Raw genomic sequence first — 9,427 nt, forward strand, 5'->3', positions numbered from 1 at the left:
GGGTCTTCTACCAAGGAGTTCAGCTGAGAAATCAAGAAGACCCACTCACTCCCTGGAGAAAATGACCCCAGAGCCATCTCCTCACTGAGAGGAAGTCTGCTCTTAGCCCATGTACAGTGTACGTGTCCAAAACATCAGTGAGGCTGTCTCTTCAGTTTGAGAAGGGTAGGGTTTACACAACTGCACCAGATGATTCTAAAAGGAAGGAATGGGGCAGTACAGTGGGGAGGAAGGAAACAAGCACCTCATTTCCTTCAAAGTCTGTTTAAGAATTCAGTGTTAAGAAGCCCCACCTAAGAGCACAAAGACTTGAAAACAGCGCCAGCATTTCTAAGTGAGTGCAAACATGCTGCCCAGCAGGGCCCCAGTCCTTGCTAATCCTTTATCAGTGCTTTGGTTTGACTCAGAAATACTATTAATTAATCTAACCACATATAAAGTCTGTTGACTGAGTGAGAATTTTACTGCCCTCAAAACTAGAGTTTATTGCACTTATGAAAGCATTTTACACTTGCATCCTGGACTGGTACATATCTGCCAAGAACAGATGTAATTGCTTAGTCACAGTGTGCAAAGGCGTCTGATGCTCAGTGTCAGTTCAGCTTTGGGTGTCCAAAGGATAATGAACATAGACACAGTCTTAGAATGAGCTTCAGATGCTTGAAATCATGCAGAACGCAGAGGAACTGCACTTTAGTAACCATGGGACATGGGATAATTAGAATACCAGGGTCTTCCTACCTTAGTTCAGTCAGGGAATGCTTAAAAAGCTGGTGGGTTTCTGTAACTCCTGCTCCCTGGCAATACTGATGCAGAAAGGGCACTGAGGCTTACGTGCTTGGAGCACCCAGATGGCTGTGGTGGCTGCTGTGATTGCTGTTGTGTCTTGGAATTTTGGTTCTTGACAATCCTCGTCAGACAGCACAGCCCAGCATGACCTGTATGCTAAGGTCTCATGTGCTACAAAAGCATTGGCTTGGTCAAGCATTTGTGTGGTGGCACAAAAGCAACACTAAACTAACCAGCTACCTGAGAGCCCCACAGAAAGTGGTGGTGACTTGCAGGAGGGTGTTTCCTGCACTCCTGCTGGTGGCTTTGCCTGCTGCTGCTGCTGCACATCTCCACTGTTTGTTGTCTGTCAGGTGAGATATAATCTCTCCTCACTCCTTGCTCTTCTTTTAACATGACTGATATTGGTCCATGAATGAAGCTAGCGTGCCACCCGCCAGGGCAGGATTAATAGCTGCCATGTGGAGGAATGCTCTTTGTTCCAAGCCCTGGCTGAAAAGTTTCCTCCCTGTCAAGCTGAGCAAGGACCCACAGACAGCCCTGAAAGCAGACCCTAATCTCTGGCAGTTTAGAGGGTGTAATGCAAACATGAAAGAACATAACAGCTGGATACAACTCATTGCTTTAATGAGAACATGCCCTTGGGGTTTATGACAAACAAATTCCAGTGGCTTTATTGCATTGTGTCTGAATTTCCCCTGTCGTTTCAGCTGGATCCTGCACACTGTTAGATCATGCCTGGAGAAGGAAGTTATTTGTGCATCTCTGGCAAGATGTCCACACAATGAAAATTTGAGAATGCTGGTAGGGTAGCCAGCCAGCTGTGCCCATCAGGAGAGGTGCTCCTCCTGAGGGAAAGCCAGGAAGCCAAAGCCCAGCTGTGAGGGTAAGTCTGCCTCTGGGCAAGTCCCTCTGCAGCCAGGGACTGGAGAGGAGCACAGCCAGGCAGTGGAGCAACCTGAGCTCAAAGGGAAGACCTGTCCTGCACCAAGCTAAGATGCTGACACATCCAGAATTGTATCCTTCTCTGCTCCCCCTGCCCACTGGTGCTCACACCCACCTCCTGGCACTGATGTCTGCACCAATGTGGCTGCCTGGGGCCTCAGGTCAGCTCTTGGTCCTGGCTGGGAGGTAATCCAGCAAAAAGTGCTGCATTTCCACCCAGGCCTGCAGCAGATGAGACCTAGCACACAGCTGCATGGTCCTTGGTCTGAAGGGAAGCTGGGCTGTGGGTGCAAAGGGCTCAGGGGTGAGGTTAAACCCTGGACCAAGGCCAAGAGCACCATAGCTCTCACCCCATTTGTAACTTTAGCCCAGCAGCTGTAAAATAGCATTTCCCCCTTCCAGACACACAACTGAGTGCAAAACAGTATTTTAATTTATTAAGATAGAAACTTCTAATGTACAACCACACCCTAATGGAATCAATTCATGTGAAGCACTCAGATAGCTTTCACATTTGTCTTGGGTCAAAAATGCAACAAAATCTTTAGTGGTGAAAGGATATTTAGTTGCTCTAAAACAGAACAGCCAAACTATTTGGATTAGTAACTACTACATTATAAGTTTTCAGGTGGATAACTCCCTTGCAGGTTATATATTGTAGTAGCTATCACTATTACTTTCACTAAATTAGAAACTAGTTTAGAACTAACTCCTATCCTTAATTCACCTTTATCACCATAATATCATATCAATAACACGTTAGAGATCATTAGCAGAGACCATCACAAGGAAATGTGTGACTTGAAAATTCTAAAATAATACTTTAAAAGGCTTCTGAGTTCTGATTCTGCCATTTCAAATTACGAGAATGGCAGCAATAAGAATAAAGTCCAGAGCAGAGAGAAGAGGAGCTGAATTACAGTGTTTCCAGCCATTGTCAGTTATAAATATATCCTGTCAGTTGTGCTTCCAGATATTAGATATCAATCAATTTATTCTATAGATTCATTTTAGGATTTGAGCACCTAAAAGTTTCTTAATAACAGACTGAGGCTTAACACAAAAATTGAGGACAAAATTCAGTATTGTTGGAGCTAAGTTCTTTCACAGACCCTTTTCCCAGACACTAAAACTCAATACTGCTGTGAACTCCAAACAGAAGTCAAGCTTCACTCCAGAAGATTTAATTTTAAAATTTTAAGCTCCAGAAGCTTTTCAAGATTCTTGCTACTAGTCAGATGCATGGTACAAACCAGTAAGTTTTCCTCCACTCTGTTACAAGCTATTCCTCCCTGTTTTACATAAGCTATAAGAGCACCATGTTTGTCTTAGTATTTGTAGAGTTGATAGCTAGCCAAATACAGCTGAATGATCCTAAACTCCAATACCCCATGCCAAGTTCTAGGAAAATTAGTGTAATTAGTATTGAAATCCTCTGCCTGCTGAAGACAGAGAAGCCTTGGTCCAATACCCCAGAGGAACGGGCAGTCTTGACCACTCAGTTACAGCATCTGCTGCTCTGATATTGCCATGCCCGTGTGAGGGGCAGACAGGTGAAGTCTCAACAGAGCACCTTGCTTTGCCATCTAGTGGGCACTGGGAAATCGGGTGCTTCCCTCCCTGGGCAGTATGTCTGATGCAGATCTCCAGTGGCAAGCTGAGTTTTGATGCACCTCCCTGATTTTAGACTGAGATCGATTTATAAGCACCAAAGTGCTGCTAATAAAGTTGTGATGCTTCACCCCTGTGCCCTGAGTCTGCTTTCTGTATATCTGAATAGGAAACACAGTGTAAAACTTAGCTATTATAGCAACTCACCTTCTAACCCCCCAGTGCGTAGTGGCTGATCCTGAGAGTGTTCTGGAGATACAATAAGTTAGCTGAATGAGCCCAGCTGAAGTGTTGTTTCAGTCACACCATCCATCTGGAGCCTTGCCCAGCTGACTCCTGCTTGCTTCTCCCCAGTTTCAAATAGGAATGGCTCATATTGATTGGCTTTTCTCCATGATCTCGGTGCCCCATCTGTATTGCTCCTTAAGCACAAATGTAACAAAACCTTTTGCAACCTAAGTAGTCTTTTGCAAAACCTGAAAGGAGAAAAACATGCCCTGCCTCACTCACTAAAAATGAAAGCAAAACGAGGCCTTCACATTGCTGCCTGGTATTAAGAGAGCACATCAAAGCATGCCCCAAAATAGAAAAGCTATCTCAATGTAATGCAGCTGAATTCCTCTCAGTGGTCTCTGAGATAAGGAGAAAAAAAAATCCCCAGTCTTTACAGTTCTCACCATTAGGACCATGTTCTGTTTAATGTGCTACCTATATATTAAGGTTTTCATTTTACCAATATATTAAAGTATTAATGGAAGTGGAAAAGGATGAGGGTCATTAAAAACACAGGAATTCTGACAGATGATAAAGGATGACAGGGCAGTAATTCTATTTTATCTGTACAGGTTTTGTTAATTGGGTGATAGGACCATAACCTTTATGATATGCTAATTTGTTAGATTGGAATGTGTTTAGGCTCAGTAATAAAACTGTCCTGGCACCTGACAGCTCTAAGAAGACAATTTATGAGATCAGGTCAGCACCTGATAGATCCCTATGTAATGCTACAAGCACCGTGTAGATTTCATGGTCTCATATAAACAAATATGAATTGATGTTTTATCAATGGAATAAGATGCTCCAAATTTACTGTGGACAAGTACTTTTGTGTAGTTTATCAACTAAAATGTTACTTACCTGGCTTTGCAATAGCAGGGCATGCAGCAAAGGTATTCCAGTGCTCAAATCACTGATGAGAGCTCTGCCAGCTGCCAACAGCCACAGCTGCAAGCCTGAAACAAACCATTTGTGCAGTAGTTAGGGTGATTATTTCTGTCATGAAGAAAGTTTTACATTATACAAATGTACAAAGCTGTGCAATAACTCTTCATGTGGCTCTTTGGAGGGACAAATCCAGGAGAGTGAATGAAGCTGCACCATCTCACTAAGTCAGTCCCATGTATGTGACCATTTGGCAGGTCCTGCTCCTCTGCTGTGCTCAGCCTGAAGGCAGAGGGAGTAGATAGTAGAATTCTGGAAGCATGGAGAACATGTTTTACATGGTTTTACTGAAAACTGCTGCTCTACCAATGAAGGCAAGCAAAGATCTGCTGGAGCTGCTTGCACATGCACAAAGCAAAGCAGTTCTTGGTGCTCTGTCCTGCAAAGCTCTCATCAGTGCTAATGGGGAATCAGTTTCCCTTTCCAGCTTTTCTTCCAGGTGTGCTACAGTCACAAGGTTAGGACAGGTTAGGACACAAGGCAAAAGAAACCATCTCTCCTTGTTCGTGTCTTGCTCTGAGAACTCTTTTCTGGAAGCATTACTGGGATATGAATAGGGAAGAGTTCATGCTGCACATACATTCCTGTGTATCCAGTGTTTCTAAAGGCCCTGCACACATCACTCCACTATGACACTGATTCTTACAGGAATCTTTGCCATCTATCCAGTTGTTAACCACTGTACATTTCAGGAATACATCCTCCCCATGTCTCATGTCCTGTGGCTGCACAGTGACAACGTGGAGCACTCCTGAATGCAGCACCAGCCTAGTTGTCCTAGAAGCTGCAAGACCAGTGCCTGAGGGGTGGCAGATGCATATTTAAGGATCAGTGTCTTTTTCTCTACCAGCCCCAGTTCCAGTTATTCCCTTGCAGTGAAAGCTGTGCAGATAATACATACATTTAGGTTAAAAGCAATTTAGACAATAGGAGACATATATTGCCAGATCCTACCTAGGAGTGCTACGATCTGAAATACCATTTTTGCATCTATTATGTAAAAGGCATTGACTTGTAGATGCATGTGGCACTTTTATCCCTTCATCTAGAATCACTACAAAACCCCACCCTGTGCTTGCACATACAGCCAATGGATTTAACATAACACACTGCCTTCCATAAAGCCACATGCCACTGATATTTTAAACTATCATAGTTCTCTGTTACTGAGTAATATTCAGAAGATGGTTTGAGAGTGCATGAAGACTCCTCCTGTCCTCAACTATAAATCAGTATTTCAATATCAGAAATAAAGTAGGATATTGATTCAATGAGCGACTGACTGGCACATCTAAGCACTGAAGCACTGGATAGTGCTTATGACTCTTTGAGCTATAGCTGCTCCCAGACCTCACTGAAGACAATGACTCCACTAAGGACTGTCCTTCCAGTCTTGGAGAAGGGGACAATTGCACAACATTCCATGCATCAAAAAATAACAGCAAGCCATAACTCCAGTCACCTGCAAACCAGATTCAAATCCTGCATGTGCATGAACAGGTTTCCCAAAAACACAAACACAAGGTGATGTCCAGGGACTGCTTGTTTTTCACACTGAAAGTACAACCTACAGACACAGTAACAGGCTGGGGGCTGAGGCCATGGCGTTCTCTTCCTGGAAAACACTTGTCTCATTGGGCTACAGAGTTGTGCTCTGCTGAATACCACGGAATAGCTTCTACACAAGAGCAAGAAAACACTTCACTTTGCTAGGCTGACCTGCTGGTCGTGTGGCAGCACATCCTCTGAGGATAGAGCAAGTGTGGTTTTGAGCTCCTTCACTTCTCAAAGAGAAAGTCACTGTGTGTTTTAAAGATGCAGACAAGAAGATACCCACAGATTTGCACAAGGGGATTCTGAAATTCAAACATGTTTAGCTCTCAAGACACTAGATACAAAATGAGATTCCTAGGGAAAGCAAGAATGAAAAGATTGCAAGGCGACTTGATTACTTAGAGCAAAATAAAAAAACCTGATTTCTCCAACAGCAAGAATTTCACTGGTAGGAGCTGAATAACCAAAATACATAATGCACAAACCTCACTTGTTCAGAGGGTAATAATCTTAACTCCAATGGATACTCATGAAGTTCAAAATTAAGTCTGTGGTGGCTGTACAGAAAGCAAGGCTCATGTACCACACATGGCAGGTACTTTGCTTCATGCCACAGTGCACAGGATTGGAAATGATAGGCTTGAAGAGCAGCAAGCAAGTGAGGACACTAGCTAAAACTGGAGTAGATTGCTTGGATCAGTTATGTGGCCTCCACTGATGGGCATCTTTACAATAAGGTGGACAAATTTGTCAGGAGATAAGTAAACTTGAGTCAAACTTGGAAGAGAGCTTTTCAGGGATCCTTGCCTAGTAAACATTTTGGACCAAGCAAAACCCATTTTGTTTGTGGAAAGCACTTGGAAACACACTGGCCTTGGGTGGCAGGTGTGTAATGCCAGGCCCCTAGGCTGGTGACATTTGTCTCACCAATATGTGGTCAGAGAGGCATGAAATTGCTGGCTTATTGCAGTCTTACCTTCGACAGTCCGTGGCTGCCTGCAGCTGGGTAGGCTTCAGGCCTCAGGAGAGGTACTTATCCCCCGAATCCTGCTGGGATGACAGTGCCCTGTGCAGACACAGTGACTGTGGCACTCCTCACCTCTGAAACCAGCATCCTCCCTCTGACACCAGCTGGTATGTAGAAGAAGTATTAAAAAAAATACAATAGCAATTGTGAGCCTGAAATGTTTTAGACACCGAAATCAGGACACTCTCTAACCACAGTGCCTCCAAATCTTGAGGCCGTCCCTGTCCTGACACTGCCCACCAGGTCAGGCTCTCCAGTCTCCCTTCCCAGTGCAACATCCCAATTCTGGAGAAGATCAGCAAGTCCTCAGGGCTCTTTGAACAGAAACACAAGACCCAGAGATGCTTCTCCCCTGCTTGGCAGCTCCTTCCACCCATCACTGTCCCTCACTGTGCCCCTCTGCCACACGGTGTGGGCACCACCAGCCCTGCCCAGCCAGGACCCTGCACTGCCGAATCACAGCAGGACCTCTGAAACACTTAAGAGCTGTTACTGTGAGGTCCAGTCAGTGAAGCTAAGTTTTGGTTACTTCATTGCAACAGATGTTTTAAGTTTCATGGAATCCTCCCCTTTCTCCTTCAGTGTTACCCAATTGCTGTTATTATTAGCCTTCAGTTTGTAATTGAAGAGAGTTTACCTTAAACTGTTACGCATAGCTCAGTGATATGGTTAAGTGATTTGCCCTTGTAAAGACACACAATGAAAACCTTGAAATTTCAACTGCCATTGTTTATTACTGTTTTGGCTACATTCTCTACAATTTCAGCAGCATCTTAAAGAGACAGTTAACATTTCTTTATATACAATGAAAACAAAATGGCTTGCAACATCAGAAACAAGAGCAACAGTTTTAACTGTACAATACTAAATGAAAACCTGTGGTAATACAGCCTCCTCTTTCTGCAACATGGACAAAATTACATATAGGTATTCAGCATCAAGAATGGGATAGTAAAAAGAATAGTGAACAGGAGAGAGACACTATTCTGAAAAATAAGTTTCTACCATACAAGGCAGTTAGAAAATGTTTCACATTTTAAAATATCTGTACAAGCCACAAGAAACATCTCCTTGTTGATAGGAACTTCCAGAAATAGAGAATAACCATGAGCAACTCCTACATCTAGCATCGATGTGCTCTGCAGGTTGAGAGCGCAACAAACTGACTCAAAGAACTGCACTGTATATTGCCAACACAGACCTGCTTTACATGCCTTGATTGTTCACAAATTGCTGACTCCCAATCTCTCTGACATGTACAGTTGACTTGCACCTTAAGGAGGTCATCTGATTCTTTTGCAAAAGGAAAAGCAACATCATTAGCAGCAATTAAAAGCGCCTTGAGGGAGACTTAAAAAAAATACAATATCCAATTAGAAAAAGCCATACTTTAAACATTTGTACAGGGATAAGTTGCTGAAATTTAACTGAAAATGTGACATCTGTACAACAATTTACAATAGAGCTAGAAGGGAATTTATCATTATTCCTGCATAGAACATTATACATGACCTGTTTGCATTTGGTTTCATACTGTTGCTTGCTTTTATCAGAAGCCTGGAAGGTTTCACAAGTCTCAATACCACAGCAAGTATAGTATTTTTAGAAAACTGAGTGGATTTCAAAATTAGCAATCTATTTGAGAAATAAGTACCAGGAATTCCATATCACCCTTCCAATCTAAATTCAGTGAAACACCACCACATTTTTGGAGGTACAAGCCTGAGTTGCCAAATAAAATACTGCAGTTTTATCTGAGAAATCTGATACAGAACATTACCTTTCACCGCCTCACACTCCTTACTTTGGTTTCAAAAGATCAATGTCTTGGAAAGATGGCAGTTTATTTAGTTTATAACCAGGCACGAAATTTTTCCTGTGTTTTCAAATTTGCTCACTACCCTTTTTTATTTAAATAATGAAAAACTACCCTTCATGTTATAACTTTCCAGTATCCACCAAATGTACTTTAAGTAGTAAAAAGATTATTTACAATGTTCCCCAGAAAAAAACCTAAAAACCTTTCCTTCAGTCTCACACACTACACCTGTCAGTTTGTAACAGGCAGTGCCATCCTTCGATGTCTGACGCTGTTTCTCAGAAGGGTATATTTATTCACAGTCCATGATCCATTCCAATCATACAAATGACACTATGTAGGAGGACTTCAGTCTGAAAACACAGTTATCAAACTTGTCCCGTGTAAAAACACTCAAATGCTTTCAAGCTCAAGTTCTGCATCAGGAAACTACACAAAGGGCTCATGCCGCTCCTCGGCCG

General features: G+C 42.9%; 1 protein-coding gene across 1 annotated transcript in view; it reads right to left on the reverse strand.

Moving 5' to 3' along the window:
* The window catches only part of TLK1 (tousled-like kinase 1), a 57,248-nt gene that overhangs the window by 6,049 nt on the left and 41,772 nt on the right, over window positions 1-9,427 (reverse strand). The gene's annotated exons all lie outside the window — the stretch shown is intronic.

The sequence above is a fragment of the Acanthisitta chloris genome, unplaced genomic scaffold, assembly GCF_000695815.1.
Source record: "Acanthisitta chloris isolate BGI_N310 unplaced genomic scaffold, ASM69581v1 scaffold28515, whole genome shotgun sequence".
NCBI lineage: Eukaryota > Metazoa > Chordata > Aves > Passeriformes > Acanthisittidae > Acanthisitta > Acanthisitta chloris.